At 35.0% G+C, this 17,321-nt stretch overlaps 1 pseudogene; it reads left to right on the top strand.

The window, feature by feature from the left end:
* The first annotated feature begins 622 nt into the window (after positions 1–622).
* LOC148296382 (7-deoxyloganetin glucosyltransferase pseudogene) lies at positions 623–1,470 on the top strand (annotated as a pseudogene).
* Positions 1,471–17,321: the final 15,851 nt, after the last annotated feature.

Raw genomic sequence — 17,321 nt, 5'->3', positions numbered from 1 at the left:
GTTTCAGACGATTTCTTATCCATGTTCACAATCACAGCAGTTGAAGTCTAGGACTTGGAATCCCTATCACACTGTTTTACACTGTTGCTGCAAGCAGCTTCATGGGCATTAAATAGTATCGTGCTTTGATGGAAAAAGGACTTGCCCCACTCAAAGATGCCTAAACCCTTCCTTTATTAGGGAGTTACAATAGTATTTCAGTTATAATAGTTAATCCTTCTAATGATAGAAAATGGTCAATTGTCAGTTACGTTGTTATTAGGCAATAACTCCATATTTATGTCTATGATAATGACTTGCTGTAACTGTAGATTGTTCTCTATAGACTTGTATATATGTATATTGTATAATGATCATATGAGTGACTAAAGGAAAATTAGTTTCTACATTGTATCAGTTTCTACAGTTTTTATGCAAATAAGATGCCAGCTGATTGTGTTTTTATGCAAGAATAAAACCTAATCAATAGTTCATTCATAGTTTGCTAGACAGTTTGACACAAGATATTGTTGTTATAAACTTGCAAATGAAATGTTTCATTGATTCATTAATTCTCTGTAAATGTAGATGAGAGCTGTTTGACAAATGGGTATTTGGACAAGGTCATAGATTGGATTCCGGGATGAACGATATTCGTCTAAGGGATCTTTCAACTTTCATCCAAACTACAAATCATGATGACGTGATGTTCAACTTCTGCATGGAAGCAACAGATGAAGTTGATAAAGCTTCAGCAGTTGTTTTTCTTACATTTGATGCTTTGGAACAAGATGTTATGGATGCTCTCTCATCTATCCTGATTCCAGCTCTTTATACCATTTGTCCTATCCAATTACTTCTCAATCAGATACCAGAAGATTCTTTGAGCCCTATCGGATACAGTTTATGGAAAGAAGAAACTGAGTGCCTTCAATGGCTAAATTCCAAGGCCCCAAATTCAGTTGTTTATGTGCATTTTGGCAGTGTAGTGGTCATGACAATGCAACATCTTGTGGAGTTTGGCTGGGGACTTGCAAATAGTAAGTTTCACTTCTTTTGGGTAAGTAGGCCTGATTTGGTTGCTGGTGAATCTGCAATTTTGTCACCTGAGTTTGTGGCTGAAACGAAGGAAAGAGGTCAAATAGCAAGTTGGTGCCCACATGAAGAAGTCCTTAACTACCCATCAGTTGGAGCGGTTGTAATACAACCATGGAGAGTCTGACTGCGGTAGTGCCTATGATCTGCTGGCCATTTTTTGCTGACCAGCAAACCAATTGTTATTATACTTGCAATGAATGGGGCAGTGGCACGGAGATTGATAACGATGTCAAGAGAGATGGAGTGGAGATGGTTGTTAGAGAGTTGGAGGCAGAGAAGGGTAAGAAAATGAAAAAGAAGGCTAAGGAGTGGAAGAAACTAGCAGAAACTGCAACTGATCCACATGGCTCCTCGTCCATAAACTTAGATAATTTATTCGATCAGTGCTGTTAAGAAAAAACTAGATGCTATGCATAAAAAATAAAAAATCGCCACGCATTATTGTTCCCATCGCTTCATCAGTCTAGAGCTCCCTCTTCTCATTCTCTTCCACTCGTTCTTCAATATTTCTTGTTGGATCAATTGAAGCATTCTCTAAAAACTAGAAGACTCAAGTAAGAGACATATTGGGTTTATTTTTCTTTTCAATTTCATTCTTCTCAACTAGGGTTAGGGAAGCTCACTGATTATGGTACAATTTACAAATCAAACTGATATGATACTAGGGACCAGTTAGATTATTATTACCTGTCTTCCTGTAAATACCTAGAAATACCAATTTCACAGTCACTCATCCTCTGGAGAAACCGCAAACGCAAACCTTGTAATCTTCCTCGAGATTACTAATTCGGCAGTGACAACAGGAAGACGGAATGCTTGGAAAGGCGTGAGAAGCAGCCATGACTCGTTGTTCCCTTTGTTACTATCTTACTGATGAAGAAGAAGCTTTAGAAATGGAATGGTAAGGGTTTTTGCATTGAACAAGAAACAATCTGCTTTTCTTAAGGGTGACCCCAAAACCAATATGGACCCCATAATTCGATTACTTAAATGGACATTTCTTTGTTCCTACTTGTTATTACTTCTTATTAGAGAAGACTTGAGAGAGCGAAACCCAACCCAAAGTTTCTGATTGTTTATTTCATTTCATATTACATACAAAGATAACAACAGCTTGAGTAAAAAAGAAAAAAATTATACAAAGATACCAAACACTCAAAAAATAATTATTATACCAACATCACTTTTAACAAAAAGTTTACCAAATGCCAAAAACCTTTCTTTCACAATTGATTTCTCTCATAACAAATACAACAATTATTTTCATAGCACATCAACACCAAATTGGCTTGGTTTTAAATTTTTATTTCAATTCCTACTTGGTTTAGGATTCCTATTTTAATCCTATTTCCTACCCATGTAACCCTTGGTCACTATAAATAAGGCTTTTAAGAAGTCATTATTTGTGGCTAGAGAGTGTCTATGAGTGTGGTTACGAACCAAATTACTAATGAGTGCGAGGAATTGCTAGAGAAGTACAAGAGAAAAAATCTCTTCAAGTATACACCAAGCGAAGAAGAACCATTGCTAAATGAAGCAAGGCAATTACATAATATTACAAAATGAAACTATGCTCTAGTGATCTCCCCTGTGCTCAAACATCAAACCCAATCCAATGCATCTTCATGGTTTAGCAAATATGGCGCTTTGCTTGAAAAAGGACTTGCACACCGCAGTTCAAATATTATGTATATATATATATCGGATTCAATTGAGTGGTCAAATGATATTGAATTCAAGCACTACTACAAAAGAACACTTTGCGTGACGAAATAAGTTTGTTGCGCAAAGCTTGCGCGACGAAATAAGTTTGTCGCGCATGATCCGTCGCACAGAGCTACTTCGCACGACGAACCTTAACGTCGCACAAATATTTGCGCGACGAAATATTTCAAAATTTTTAATTTATTTTTTATTAAAATAAACTAATTTAATAGTTTGCATGACGAAATATTTTGTCGCGCTAGGTTTTTGACTTTTTGTTTTATTATTTCTCTTATATTAATCTTTTCAATTTTTTATTTTTTAAATTTAATTTAATTGTATGATTTTATTTTTTTAATTACTTTAATTTAAATTGACATATTCAAAATAAAATTACATATGAAAAATAGTGATCAAATTATCCAATATATATATAATATTCAAAATGTACACATAAATTAACAAAGTACAATAATAAATTCCTAATACAGGCCTATTGTGGTGGTAGTGGCGGAGGATATGTTTCGATAGCATCCTAATCCTCAACTTTAGCCATCAAAGTCTCGACGATTCCCTAAAATATATATATATATATATATATATATATATATATATATATATATGGTCAAATAACAAAAAAATAACATAAAATAATAATAAAAAATTGGCATAATCTCCCCTAAAATTGTTATATCCCAAATCCAACCCAAACTCCAATCCTCAACCTATACTCAACCCCAAACCCCGCACAAACTCAAAACTAACTCCAAAAACACATATTAATGAAAAAAAATTTTTAATTTGGAGGGAATATACCTTTTGGCAAGATTGAGAGTGAGTAAGAATGAGAGGGAGAAGTGAGTGTGAGAGAATTAGAGTAGTGAGAGAGAGATGAGAGAGTGAGAGATAGTGAAAAGAGAGATGAGAGATTAAGTGAGAGGAGTGAGTGTGAGAGAAAGGGTCGGATTTGGAGAGAGGGAAAGAGAGGAGAGGTAAGAGTAGAGAAAGACATTGAGAAAATGGTGGAGGAGTTATTTTGGTTTTAAAAACTGTATCACTTTGTGCGACAAAATATTGGTTGCACAAAGTCTTTAAAAAAAAATTCCCGCGTCCCAGTTTTGGTGCCGGCCCAAATTTTTAAAGTTTTGCGCGACCAAAAAATTATTGCGTCCCATTTTTGGTAACCGTCCAAATTTTGACTTTTGCGCGACAAATTGTTGGTCGCGCAAAGTTTTGAGAGACGAAAAATTGGTTCGTAGCGCAATATTTATACAAATAATTGTTATAAATAATAAAAAATAAAATAATTTTATTTTACGATTTAAAATATAAATAAGGTTTAGGCGACCAAATGTGTTTTCTTCGCACAAAGAAAATAATAAAAAATAAAGAAATAATTTAATTCAACAATATAAAATATAAAAATAAGTAAATAAGGGTTAGGCGACGAAATATTGATATTCGTTGAGCAAAGTTTTCAAAAAATAATAAAAACAACTATATCTTAAAATTTCTTATGTATAATTAAATAAAAAAATTAATTGGTTTGCTCGACGCATGTTTACATTACGACGTCGTGCTATTGGTTTTTGCACAATGACCCCATTGTTATATTTTTTATAAAAAAAAAATTATTATTATAAAGTTTACTGAAAATGTGACTTTACTCCCTTCAAATTCAATTTTTTTTTATACATAAATCCCACAATAATATATTTTTCTAATAAAAACCCAATCCTAACTACAATAATAAATTTAAAGCTACTAATAAATATATATACTATTCAATTTCTTAAGTGGTATACATACAAAATAAATAAATTTAAAGCTACTTAATAAATATATATATATATATATATATATATATATATATATATATATATATATATATATGTGTGTATGCACACACCATTCAACGATCCAACCGTCAAACTTATTTGTATATACTGAGAGATCGTATACTCCAAAATCGCAAAAAACAAACATTCAGAGATCTAGTAACGGAGCAAAACTTTTCGACGGTTATAAATGAAAAATCACGATTTAACGGTTATTTTAACTCCGATTTTAATGATTTTTTTTATAGCTACACTCCTTGACCCTATATGAATGCAATGACTAAATTTGATCTTCAATTTAAAATATTTACACTAGTGGATACCACAAAATCTTATGTTATATTTAACGAAGGTATAAATAAACTCTTAATTGTTTGTGAATATATTGTTTTGAGGGCATACGCATTCTACGAAACTAGTTTCAACGATCCAACCGTCAAACTTGTTTGTTTATACTTCGAGATCATATACGCCAAAAATCGTAAAAAATAAACATTTAGAGATCAAGTAATGTGACAAAACTTTTCGACGGTTATAAACGAAAAATCACGATTTAACGGTTATTTCAATTTCGATTTTGATGATTTTTTTACAGGTACACTCCTTGACCCTATATGAATACAATGAACAAATTCGATCGTCAATTTAAATTATATATTTTCTAACAAAAACCCAATCCGAACTACAATAATATATTTTTCTAACAAAAATCCGATCCGAACTAAAATAATAAATTTAAAGCTACTTAATAAAAATATATACCGTTTAATTTCTTAAGTGTTATGCATAAAAAAATAAAAAAAATAAAAAAATTGGTTTAAGCGACGAAATATTTGGATTACATCATGCAAAGATTTTAAAAAATAATTATTTTATTTTATTTATTTTTGTAAAGACTTTGCGCCACGAAACACACTTCGTCGCTCAAGACTTTGTGCAACGAAGTTAGTGTTTCGTCGCGCAAAGTCACTTTGTGCGACGATGTGCGTTTCGTTGCACAAAATTTAGTCGCATAAGACTTCAGCGACGAAGTTTTGAGTTTCGTCGCGCAAAATTTGGTCGCGAAAGGGTTTGTTTTTACTAGTGAAGTATTTTTGTAGAGATGATCTTTGAATGATTATCTAAAAAATAGACGGTTTAGATTAGTGAAATACAATGTGAAGTGGGCCCTACATCTTATTTGGGGGATCCCTCAATGGAAGCTATATATATATATATATATATATCAGAAGGGGACTAGTACCTATAATCTAGAAGAACTAGATTAAAAAGGATTTTTAACTAGTTAACTGCGGAAGGATTATTGAGGAGTCTAAGACAAAAGAATAATAAGGGAGGGGAAGAAGAGGATGATTGAAAGATAAATTTGGAATAAATCAAAATAAAATTTAATTAAAGAATAGATGCACAAAATTCTTAACTCAAGAATAGCATGAATAAAAATATAATTAATCATTTAAATTAATGTTTATAAATGAAATTAGAATTTAAATAACTATGAAAGAATAACAGAAAAATAACTCAGAAAATAATATTAATTGGAAATATTATTGACTGAGGAAGCTTTGACAAACAAAGTAAGAACTTACAGAAATCTTAGTTCAATGAAAGCAAGCAATGCCACGCAGGACACTCACACTCCACTCTGACTCACAACTATTGTAGTTGCCTCAGGTCTACAACTCTGAGAGAACTTTGAAAACTGAAAGAAAATACAATGTTCACTAAACAAAGCTTGGAGATACAAATGACTCGGGGCATCTTTTTAAAGACTTGGCAAACAAAAGAGGACAAAATAACTTTTGAATTAACTTCTACTTTAACTTAGGTGAAACTTGTTTTGTCTTTGGGTGAAGAGACTTTAACTTTCAAATGTCGGGGTATCTTTTGACTCTTGAGGCAACTTTTGCTTTAACTCAGGGGCATCTGGCTTTAAATCTTGCTTTTGGCTACTTTAACTCTGTTGGAATTGCTTTAGCTTTTGCCTTTTGACTCTGCAACTTTGCTTTTGGCTGCTTTGACTGAAAGGCTTAGTCTTCATTCAGATCATAAGGGTCTTGACTGTCGGGAACATAATCTGACCATCTAGGCTTCGGCTTTTGACTGAAGGGTTGGCTTCGCTTCTGTTGACTGGAAGAAGATTCAGACTTTGGGCTGGCATCATCACTATCATCATCTTTCATTTGTGTGACTTGGGCAAGAATCTGCTCAGCTAACTCTGTTAACTCCTTTTTGGATTTCCCTTTGAGGGAGGCATTGGAGCTGCTAGGAGAGGCAACTTTGACTGGATTGACTGGTGCTTGAAGAGGAGGGAACTCTGTATTGACTTGAAAAATGATTTTATGAATTTGCACTTTGTCCCACCATTTGACTGCAAAATGACGGTTTAGAACTCTTGATTCCCAATTAACTTGGTAATTCCATTTTAAAATCCAAGCTACTCTGTATTTGGCCATAAAATGGAGGAACATAGGGAAAAACTTTTCTGGCTTAGTTAACTTGTGCTTTTGACTAAAATAATTAACTGCATTTTGGAGTTCAACTGGGATAATTTCCCAAATGGGGCCATGGATGTTCCACCATTGGAGAAACCAGAAAGGAAACTGGCCTTTGAATTTGGCATCAAAATTAAGAAACCATGAATGGCTAAAATCTGGGTGTTGATGATAAAAAATTGTATACCAGACATCTATGTAATCACCATAATTATAAGTAAGGTGTTGTGTAGATACAGCTGCACCAAAATGGATTAAGCTGCATCCTCAACTTGTGATACTCGCAAGTGCACGAGCCGTTCGGTAGTATAGCGTATGTAAGTGCGAGGTCGATCCCACGAGGATTGGTGATTGAATGATCCAATTCATTTCCCTACACAAAATACAAATGAAAAAGAAAGGAAATAAATACAACAAGAAAGAAAGAAAATAACTAACTCAAGCAGATAAGTTCCCAAGTTCAATTTAGATTAATGGATTGATTCTAGCTAAAGTATGATTAAGCCATGGTGTGTGGTCATAACCTTGTGTTCCTAATTCCCTAATTTGATCATTTGTTGTCTAACCTAAAATTAAGCATTAGGAACCCATTAAGCATAGAAGAACATTTTAAACAACCAAGTATGTATCTAATCCCTGTTGTCGAATGTCCATACATACTCTTCCTATTCATAGTTCAATTCGAATTAAAGCATGGTGTATACTCTTAATTCAAACCAAGATAGCTAACATGCAAGCCTAAATGGTGATCAATCATTCAAACTAGCATATTAACTTATAAGCATAATGAATAAGAACATGAACCATAATTGAAACTTGGAAACTAATCAAACTTGAAACTAAAGAAAAGAATTTACATAACAATGAAAATTAAAGTAGAACTTGGAAAGACTTAAAGAGAATTTCAGCACAAATATTTCATTACAACAATTGAAAACTAGAAAATGTAACTAAGAGAATTTGAGGGAGAGAAGGGAAGGGAGCTCTAGAGAAGTGTTTGAGAGCTCCCCCCCTTGGGGTGTGTTTACAAGCTTAGAGAACCTCCCTATTTATAGGCCTAGGGGAAGTGAAAATATGAATTCAATATGGCTAATGCATACAACACTTGTTTTATAAAATCTGAAATGGTTGATGCACTTGTATTAGAAAATCTGAATTGGGTGATGCACTTGTATTAGAAAATCTTGAATTGGTTGATGCACTTCACCAATAGATCCCACCAGCAGCCCTAGCTCATCTTCATGTCACCATGACCAAGCTTCCAACCAGAAATGATAGCTCATACCTAGCTCACCATGACCAAGCATCCAACCAGCACATGCTGAGGTCAGCATGACCAGCAACTTCAAGGGCTTACAACTTGGGCTAGGCTGAATCAAATGAAGACTTTAAGATGTCCATTGTGAAGTTCAGAATGTGTATGATCCAACCACACAAGTATTGGCCCAATCCAAGCTCGGAGGAGGAAGTTAAGGCCGAAACAAATTGCTAACTCAGTTTGCTCGCTGACAAAATCCATCCTGAGCATGGTTCTGTGTTTGCTAGGTGACGGACTCCAGATTTATCCAATGGGGCTGAATTTTGGATATGTTATAGTACACACCCATTGGAACAACTTTCATGACGAATGTTGCCTCATCCGAGCTATGTAGGTTGCTGAAACAAAGCTTGCAATATGACCTACGGAACTGGACTGGCAGGGGGCTGTAGCCAAAATGAGTTTGTCTTTAAGCTCTTCTTCTCTTCATCCAAATTAGGCCTTAACATGCTTGAATTGCATGAATTATGCTCTCTAAAGCCATCATTATTACCTAAAGCTCAATGAACTGAAAGATAAACACAAAAAGGATTAAAAGCACAAGTTTAACTCAAAAACATAACCAAATCATAAGCTAGAAGGGTACAAAATGATATACAATTATGAACCGATCAAATACCCCCAAACCTAGATTTTGCTAGTCCTCGAGCAAAACAACAAGAAAAACAAAGATAAAAACAAAACAAGAAGTTTAACTAGACCACTTTCGTAGGTAACTCGATTGCATTGAGCGTATGCAACAAGCCTTTAAACCTCTAGGCATCCCTAGTAGGAGGAGTTGTGTCTCCTGAGGGTTTAACAGAAACGATACCCACAAACGTTTTACTAACTCTACAAAACCAAGTGGTTAGAAAACTTATTAGATTTGTTAGTCTTTAAGCAAAATAAAAGAAACACAAAAACCAAAACAAAAATAATTACAAAAACAAAACAAAAATATAAATATAAATAAATAAATAAAAACTCAAAACCATCATTCCGAACATTTTCTGAAGAGAAATGACTCATGCACATGACTCAAAAATTTTAACAATAAAAACTCAATTTTAGACATTATTTACAAGGCGGCAAAGTTCAAAACACAACATGCTCAAAGTGTGGTAGTGTGATAGCCAAATGTAACAAATTCCCCAATCTTAGTTTTCACACAATTTCAAAAATCATACAAAGCACAAATTCAACTTCAAATCTCACCAAAGTTGTCCTCTCACAAATGAATCACTCAGAAGAGGGCTATAATGCAACACTCAGTTATAAACATGAGATTAGAGTTAAACCATAAAGACTTAACTCGAAAATAGAAAGATGAAGAACTTGCATTAATATGATCTCAAGAAGGATGCCAAACACTTAAAAGTAGAAAAATAAATGCAATTCATCCACATGACATTTAAGATCAATTTAGGTCTTTAGCATAGGTTGTAATGGGGCCAAGGGTGTAAGGTGAGTAAGAAATGAAGGGTATGGATAAAACAAAGTCCAAGAAACTCAAAATATAAGAGCATAAAACAATTGTTTACAAGACTTCGAATCATCACGATTAGATTTTTTCTTTTACACGATCAAAACTCCTTATACCTTCATTTACAATTATTCATACTCCTTTCCTTGAATTGAACAAACACCAATTTATTTAGAAGGCCCAAAAATGAAACCCAAAAATGAAATTTCATTCAACCACCACTTAATCACAATTTTTCTCTTTTCTTTTCTTTTCTTTCACCAATTGAGTGAATTTTTTTTTTCTTTATGTAATATCCCTTCCCAAACTTAGCATGAAAAACACATCCGAATTAGAGCTCATGAGTTCCTTAGAAAGGTAAATTCTTGTTTTTCGGGCTAAGGCGAGGAAATATAATTGGTAAAATGAAAGAAAAGGTTTACATGTAGGCTCAAAATGGTAAACAATGGAAAATCATGCTTAAGCATGCATAAGGTTAGCTTGAAAGGCACAAACGATCCAAAGAAGGCCTTAATATCACTTCTTAAAATGTCATGAAGTCAAATTGCATAAGAATGAATGACTTTTAAGTGATCAACCAAATCAATGAATAATGAGATCAAACAACAACTTTGATGACAAGAAAATAAGAGTATGTGTATAACACTCATGAAATGAAGCACAAGGCTCAAAAGCTCACATTATATGGTTATATAAGTCTAATTTATGCTTGATACAATTCTTTGGGTCATGCAAATCCTTTAATTGGAGAATTATGAAACAAATGGCAAGTGCAAAGAAGGTTTCGAACATGTCATGCTAGAATGATGCCAAATTAATTATATATATATTTTTTTTACAATAAAAATTTACAAGGAAAAAAATAATAATAAATAAATAAAATTTAATTTTCATTTAAGTCATGCAAACATTTATCACAATCTCATCAAATGTGTTCGGAAAGTGAATAAAATCAAAATCAAAATAAAATAAAAATAAAAATAAAAATAAAAGCAAGACTTAAACAAAATAAAGTAAAAATAAAAACAAGCAAATAAAAAAAAATTAAATTAAATTAAGGAAAAACCAATTTTACATGCTAAACTCCAATACCCCCAAACCTAGAAATGAACATTGTCCTCAATGTTTAAAAATTAGCCACAACCAATGTCATAACAACAAATGAAGGGTATTAAAGCAAATAAAAATCACAAAACATACAAAAATAAAATAAAACAATTACAAAATAAAAATTACAAAACAAACAATCAAATAAAATAAAATAAAATAAATAAATAAAAAAACACGAAACAGTAAAACACTCAAAACAGTAAGCCCTAACAGATAGTCTTACACAAACTGAAACCCAAACAATTGAAAGCCCAACCAAAAAGAAAGTTAACCCACCTTGAAACCTAACAACGGTGAAAACCTAACCCACAATGAAATCTGAAGCCCACACGTTTGTTATTATTATTATTATTATTATTTTTTATTTAAATAAAATGAAACTTGAATTGGGAGCGCGAAGGCGGGATTTCTGAAAAGAAAGTGTGTGGTCCCTGATGCCTTGGTTCCTGGGAAGTCACGGGCAGAAAGCAGGAGCCACGTGTCGACGCATAGAGGCGCCGCATATCCACAAGCGAAAATTACGGGCTCATGGAAAGGCGCGACAACTTTGCTGAACGCGTCCGTTCAGACAAAGCAAGTCGTGACAAATGTGTTGGAAACGGTTGGAAAGTGAGAAGGTTGTGGGACTCGAGGAACGCTGGATATTCAGAAAACGCTTAGACGCTGCAACGGCTAGGGTTTGTTTGTCAAAGACTACATCTATAAGAAGGAAAAAGAAGGGAAAAAAACAAAAAACAAAAAACACACAAACTCAGAAACACAAAAGAGAAAAGAAGCAAGAAAAAGAAAAAAAAAGTGAGAAATCAAATGGCTTCTTCCTACCCCTTTTCGTTAGATCTCAACCTAGCTCCACCGACTCAGACACGAGGCCAAGCAGTAGCACCAGTATGGATGCCCTACTTTGCCTCCGCACGGGGGCCTGTGACTGTCAATGACTCAATACTCCTGGACAACGATGTTGCCATTGGAGTTTGCAGAAATTTAGTGACTCCCAAAGATATACGTGTGTTCGGGACAAGGGATGACAACCGGGTCACGAGTGATGCCCTGGCACTGAGCGTGCAGAGTACAGCATGTGTCGCAAGTTTGGGTCATCGCCTACTTGCGAAGTCCCATGAGGTAGAGGTGCTTAAAGCTCAGTTGGCGGCGGAGCGAAGTTTGGTTGAAGACTGTCAGAGTGCTATAAAAAGCTTGAAAAGGGAGAGGTCAAGGATTGTGGAGGTGAATCGACACCAGCTAGAAGTATTGCGAGACGAGAATAAAAATCTATCAAAGATGGTAGAGTTGTACTCTCGCGACATGAGAAAGCAACTGGAGGACCTAGACCGACCGGGTAAACGCAAGCAAGCGGATCGCGAGAGTAGTTACGCTCAAGCTAAGATTGCGATCTTTGGGAGCTCAAGTGATGAGCCCCAAGAGGCTGTGCGTGAAGCCCCGGAAGAGGACAGCCAGAGGGCCAAACTCAAAGCTCCTATGGTCGAGACACCGAGCGCCAAGAAGAAATGATTTCAGTTTTTATTTATTATTTAATTTTAAAGTGTATGTGTGTTTTTTTTTTCTTTAATTGGGAAATAAAAACGTTAGCTATCTCAAAGAAACGATTGACCCTAAATGTAAAGAACGACAATCAAACAAAAACACGAAGACCCAAACAAGATTTTTTATTATTTTTATTTTTTATTTTTAGTTAAGTAAATACACAAATAATTGCTTCTTCTTTTAAGAGAAAAACTTAAGGATGACCAGTTAAGGGCCTCAGAAAACACAGCCAGGGGTTCCGGGAAGGTTGGAGGGGTCACAATGGTCCCGCTTAAAACCCTAACTTCTTAGACACCGAAGGTGTCGCCTTAAAGAACTCCTAGACACTGTATAGACTGCGGTTGCTCACTGGAGTTACCAAAAATTTAGCTCCTTCAAAGAATATCCTATGAGTTTTAAATTATACTACCTAATTAAATAAAAAACAAAATAAATAAATAAATAAATAAACTGAAATAAACACGCAATTCAAACAATAATTTAAAAGAAGAGTTGGGATTCTTGCACCAGGTGTCCAAGACGCATCTTTAATTTTGTCTCTTCTTCCAACTACATTATTAAGAAACCAGTCAAACAAGAAGAAAATAATTGAAAATAAAATAAAATAAAATAAAATAAAATAAAAACTGAAAAAGCAAAAACACAAACATCAGAAAACAGGGAGGCAAAAGTAAGTGAAAGTGTAGACATGCTCCCTTTTAAAAAAAAAACGTGCTCGCAATTTGCGCCAGAAATGAAGGGATCCGAGAGAAAAGAGCACAGGATAGCACCCTCGAGATCCGAAGTGCTTTCGGCTCCCTCATCTGCATAAGTCTATTTAAACTCATCTCGGTGAAGTAGAAGAGCACCCCGCATTTCTTCCTGCAAATTTAGAGAAAACATCAAAAAATCCAAAAACAAAACAATGGCATCCTCATGCACTCACCTTGATGATCTTAGCCTTGAACTGTCCCTTGCACCACCGAATGCGCAGATAAGGGCTCCTCAAAACCATGTCTTCCCAAACTCCACATATCATCACGGTACGGCCTCAAACTTTGCTGAGGTAATACCGAACTTTTCTGAGGCAATGCCGAACAGAGCAGCGCTGCTTGGAGGCATGATTGGCAGCAAGCTCACACCGACAGATCATCTGCATGTGGCACAGAGGTCTGACAAAGCAGCGGTGGAGGAGTCCAATAATTTAACTGTTCTCCATGCGGTCTCGGCTACCAATTTGGGTATGCGATTGCTGGCGAGAACACGGGAGTGTGCCGTGATGAGCGAGGAAATAACTTCCTTGAAGGCTATGGTGGCGGACTTGCAGAAGCGGCTCTACTGTGCCAATCAGCACGTGGAAGCACTGCAGAGAAAAAATGAGGACCATGTGGAGCTGCTGCAGATTCTGCAAGTAAGAGACAATAGAGCCATGCCATGAAGATGAAGATGAAGATGAAGAAGTTGTTTTTATTTTTAATTTACTTGAATGTTTTTTTTGTTTTTTGTTTTTTTTTGTTTTTTTTTTTGGTTTTACTTTTTTTTTTCTTTGTTTGTAATGTTTGAAATGAAATAAAAATGTGTTTTTAACACTCAGAAATAAACTAACTAACCACACCACGTAAATAAATAAACTAACCTAACAAAACAAAAAAAAGAACATAAAAGAAAACAAAGAACTTCCAAATTGATTTTTTTTTTTTTAATTTATTATTATTTACAACTAACTGACCACACAAAGAAAAAAAAAAAAACAAAGAAGTTCCAAATTGCAATTTACAAGGAAAATTAAATAAAAACTCAAATTTCAATTTTTTTTTAAACTTTTTTTTTTTAAATTTTTTTTTTTTTTAAATTTTTTTTTTTTGTTTTGTTTTGTTTTTTTTTTTTTGAAAAAAAACACACAAATATACAAGCAACTCATGGATGACCAGTTAAGGGCCTCAGAAAACACAGCCAGGGGATCCGGGAAGGTTGGAGGGGTCACAAAGGTCCCACTTAAAACCCAAACTTCTTAGACACCGAAGGTGTCGCCTAAAGAACTCCTAGACACTGTATTGACGGAGACGCTCACTGGAGTTACCACGAGTCAGCTAATATAAAAAATCTTTTTTAATTTTTTTTTAATAAAAGAAATAGAAAATTAAAATTACTGAAGTAATAACAAAACAACTAAAGAGAAAGGATTGGAATACTCCCCCTTGAAGCGATTAGGTCGAGCATGATGCATTTGGAGGTCGCGACTTCTCCCACTGCTCCACACTCCCCATTCTTATGATTGAGGTTGCCATCTCTCTCCATTTTTATTAAGCTATCAAAAATTGCTAAAACGAACACAAAAAACTTGAAACAGAATTAAAGGATTACGAAATATAAAAAAAAAAACTAAAAATGAAAAGGAAAAATCAACACATGTCCAATTCCATGCTTCAAAGCAACAAGCACCAATGGGTTGTGTAAGCTGGGACTTAAACCCAGTTCGCTTGCTTGTTGGGCAATTGTCCTTTTCTGTTGGACTACAAACACAACTTGTCCATTAACGTCATTAACTTTAAAACTTGAAATTGTTCAGTTAAGAAAAAAAAATTAAAAGTAGGAAAGCCAAATAGAATCAAACAATGTTACCGATCCCCGGCAACGGCGCCAAAAACTTGTTGTGTAGATACAGCTGCACCAAAATGGATTAAGCTGCATCCTCAACTTGTGATACTCGCAAGTGCACGAGCCGTTCGGTAGTATAGCGTATGTAAGTGCGAGGTCGATCCCACGAGGATTGGTGATTGAATGATCCAATTCATTTCCCTACACAAAATACCAATGAAAAAGAAAGGAAATAAATACAACAAGAAAGAAAGAAAATAACTAACTCAAGCAGATAAGTTCCCAAGTTCAATTTAGATTAATGGATTGATTCTAGCTAAAGTATGATTAAGCCATGGTGTGTGGTCATAACCTTGTGTTCCTAATTCCCTAATTTGATCATTTGTTGTCTAACCTAAAATTAAGCATTAGGAACCCATTAAGCATAGAAGAACATTTTAAACAACCAAGTATGTATCTAATCCCTGTTGTCGAATGTCCATACATACTCTTCCTATTCATAGTTCAATTCGAATTAAAGCATGGTGTATACTCTTAATTCAAACCAAGATAGCTAACATGCAAGCCTAAATGGTGATCAATCATTCAAACTAGCATATTAACTTATAAGCATAATGAATAAGAACATGAACCATAATTGAAACTTGGAAACTAATCAAACTTGAAACTAAAGAAAAGAATTTACATAACAATGAAAATTAAAGTAGAACTTGGAAAGACTTAAAGAGAATTTCAGCACAAATATTTCATTACAACAATTGAAAACTAGAAAATGTAACTAAGAGAATTTGAGGGAGAGAAGGGAAGGGAGCTCTAGAGAAGTGTTTGAGAGCTCCCCCCCTTGGGGTGTGTTTACAAGCTTAGAGAACCTCCCTATTTATAGGCCTAGGGGAAGTGAAAATATGAATTCAATATGGCTAATGCATACAACACTTGTTTTATAAAATCTGAAATGGTTGATGCACTTGTATTAGAAAATCTGAATTGGGTGATGCACTTGTATTAGAAAATCTTGAATTGGTTGATGCACTTCACCAATAGATCCCACCAGCAGCCCTAGCTCATCTTCATGTCACCATGACCAAGCTTCCAACCAGAAATGATAGCTCATACCTAGCTCACCATGACCAAGCATCCAACCAGCACATGCTGAGGTCAGCATGACCAGCAACTTCAAGGGCTTACAACTTGGGCTAGGCTGAATCAAATGAAGACTTTAAGATGTCCATTGTGAAGTTCAGAATGTGTATGATCCAACCACACAAGTATTGGCCCAATCCAAGCTCGGAGGAGGAAGTTAAGGCCGAAACAAATTGCTAACTCAGTTTGCTCGCTGACAAAATCCATCCTGAGCATGGTTCTGTGTTTGCTAGGTGACGGACTCCAGATTTATCCAATGGGGCTGAATTTTGGATATGGTATAGTACACACCCATTGGAACAACTTTCATGACGAATGTTGCCTCATCCGAGCTATGTAGGTTGCTGAAACAAAGCTTGCAATATGACCTACGGAACTGGACTGGCAGGGGGCTGTAGCCAAAATGAGTTTGTCTTTAAGCTCTTCTTCTCTTCATCCAAATTAGGCCTTAACATGCTTGAATTGCATGAATTATGCTCTCTAAAGCCATCATTATTACCTAAAGCTCAATGAACTGAAAGATAAACACAAAAATGATTAAAAGCACAAGTTTAACTCAAAAACATAACCAAATCATAAGCTAGAAGGGTACAAAATGATATACAATTATGAACCGATCATAAGGCCTAATTGGGGATCTGTTTGAAGGGTAACTGATCATAAGGGCTTTTACTCCACTGATCCGGCATAAGGATTTGGCGTATGTAGAGAGAATGAAAAATAGTGGCATCTGTTTCCTTATCCTTGATTGCCCTAATTTCTATTGACTGGGTTTCATAAAGAATATCTCTGTAGAACTTGATTGATTTTGAAGGGTGACTCGGAAAATAATGGAGATTGGGAGGAAAGAACTTCTTGGCTATTTTGGCTGGATCATTAAGTCCTTCAAGGTAAGATTCAACAACAAAAAGATTTGTGTGGCTTCTGGCGGCATAGCTGGACCTGTTAACTGGACTTTGGCTTTGTGAAGGAATTGGAACAGAGGGGTTAACTATGAAAGGAACAAACTGTGAAACTAAAGCTGACTGATAATTAGGGCATAAAGAAGGATGGCTCAAAGG

This window comes from Prunus avium, chromosome 2 (genome assembly GCF_965620075.1).
Source record: "Prunus avium chromosome 2, drPruAviu1.hap1.1, whole genome shotgun sequence".
In the NCBI taxonomy this organism is placed as follows: Eukaryota; Viridiplantae; Streptophyta; class Magnoliopsida; order Rosales; family Rosaceae; genus Prunus; species Prunus avium.
Note: the sequence above shows the minus strand (reverse complement) of the source record. Positions and strands in the feature narration are given on the sequence as shown.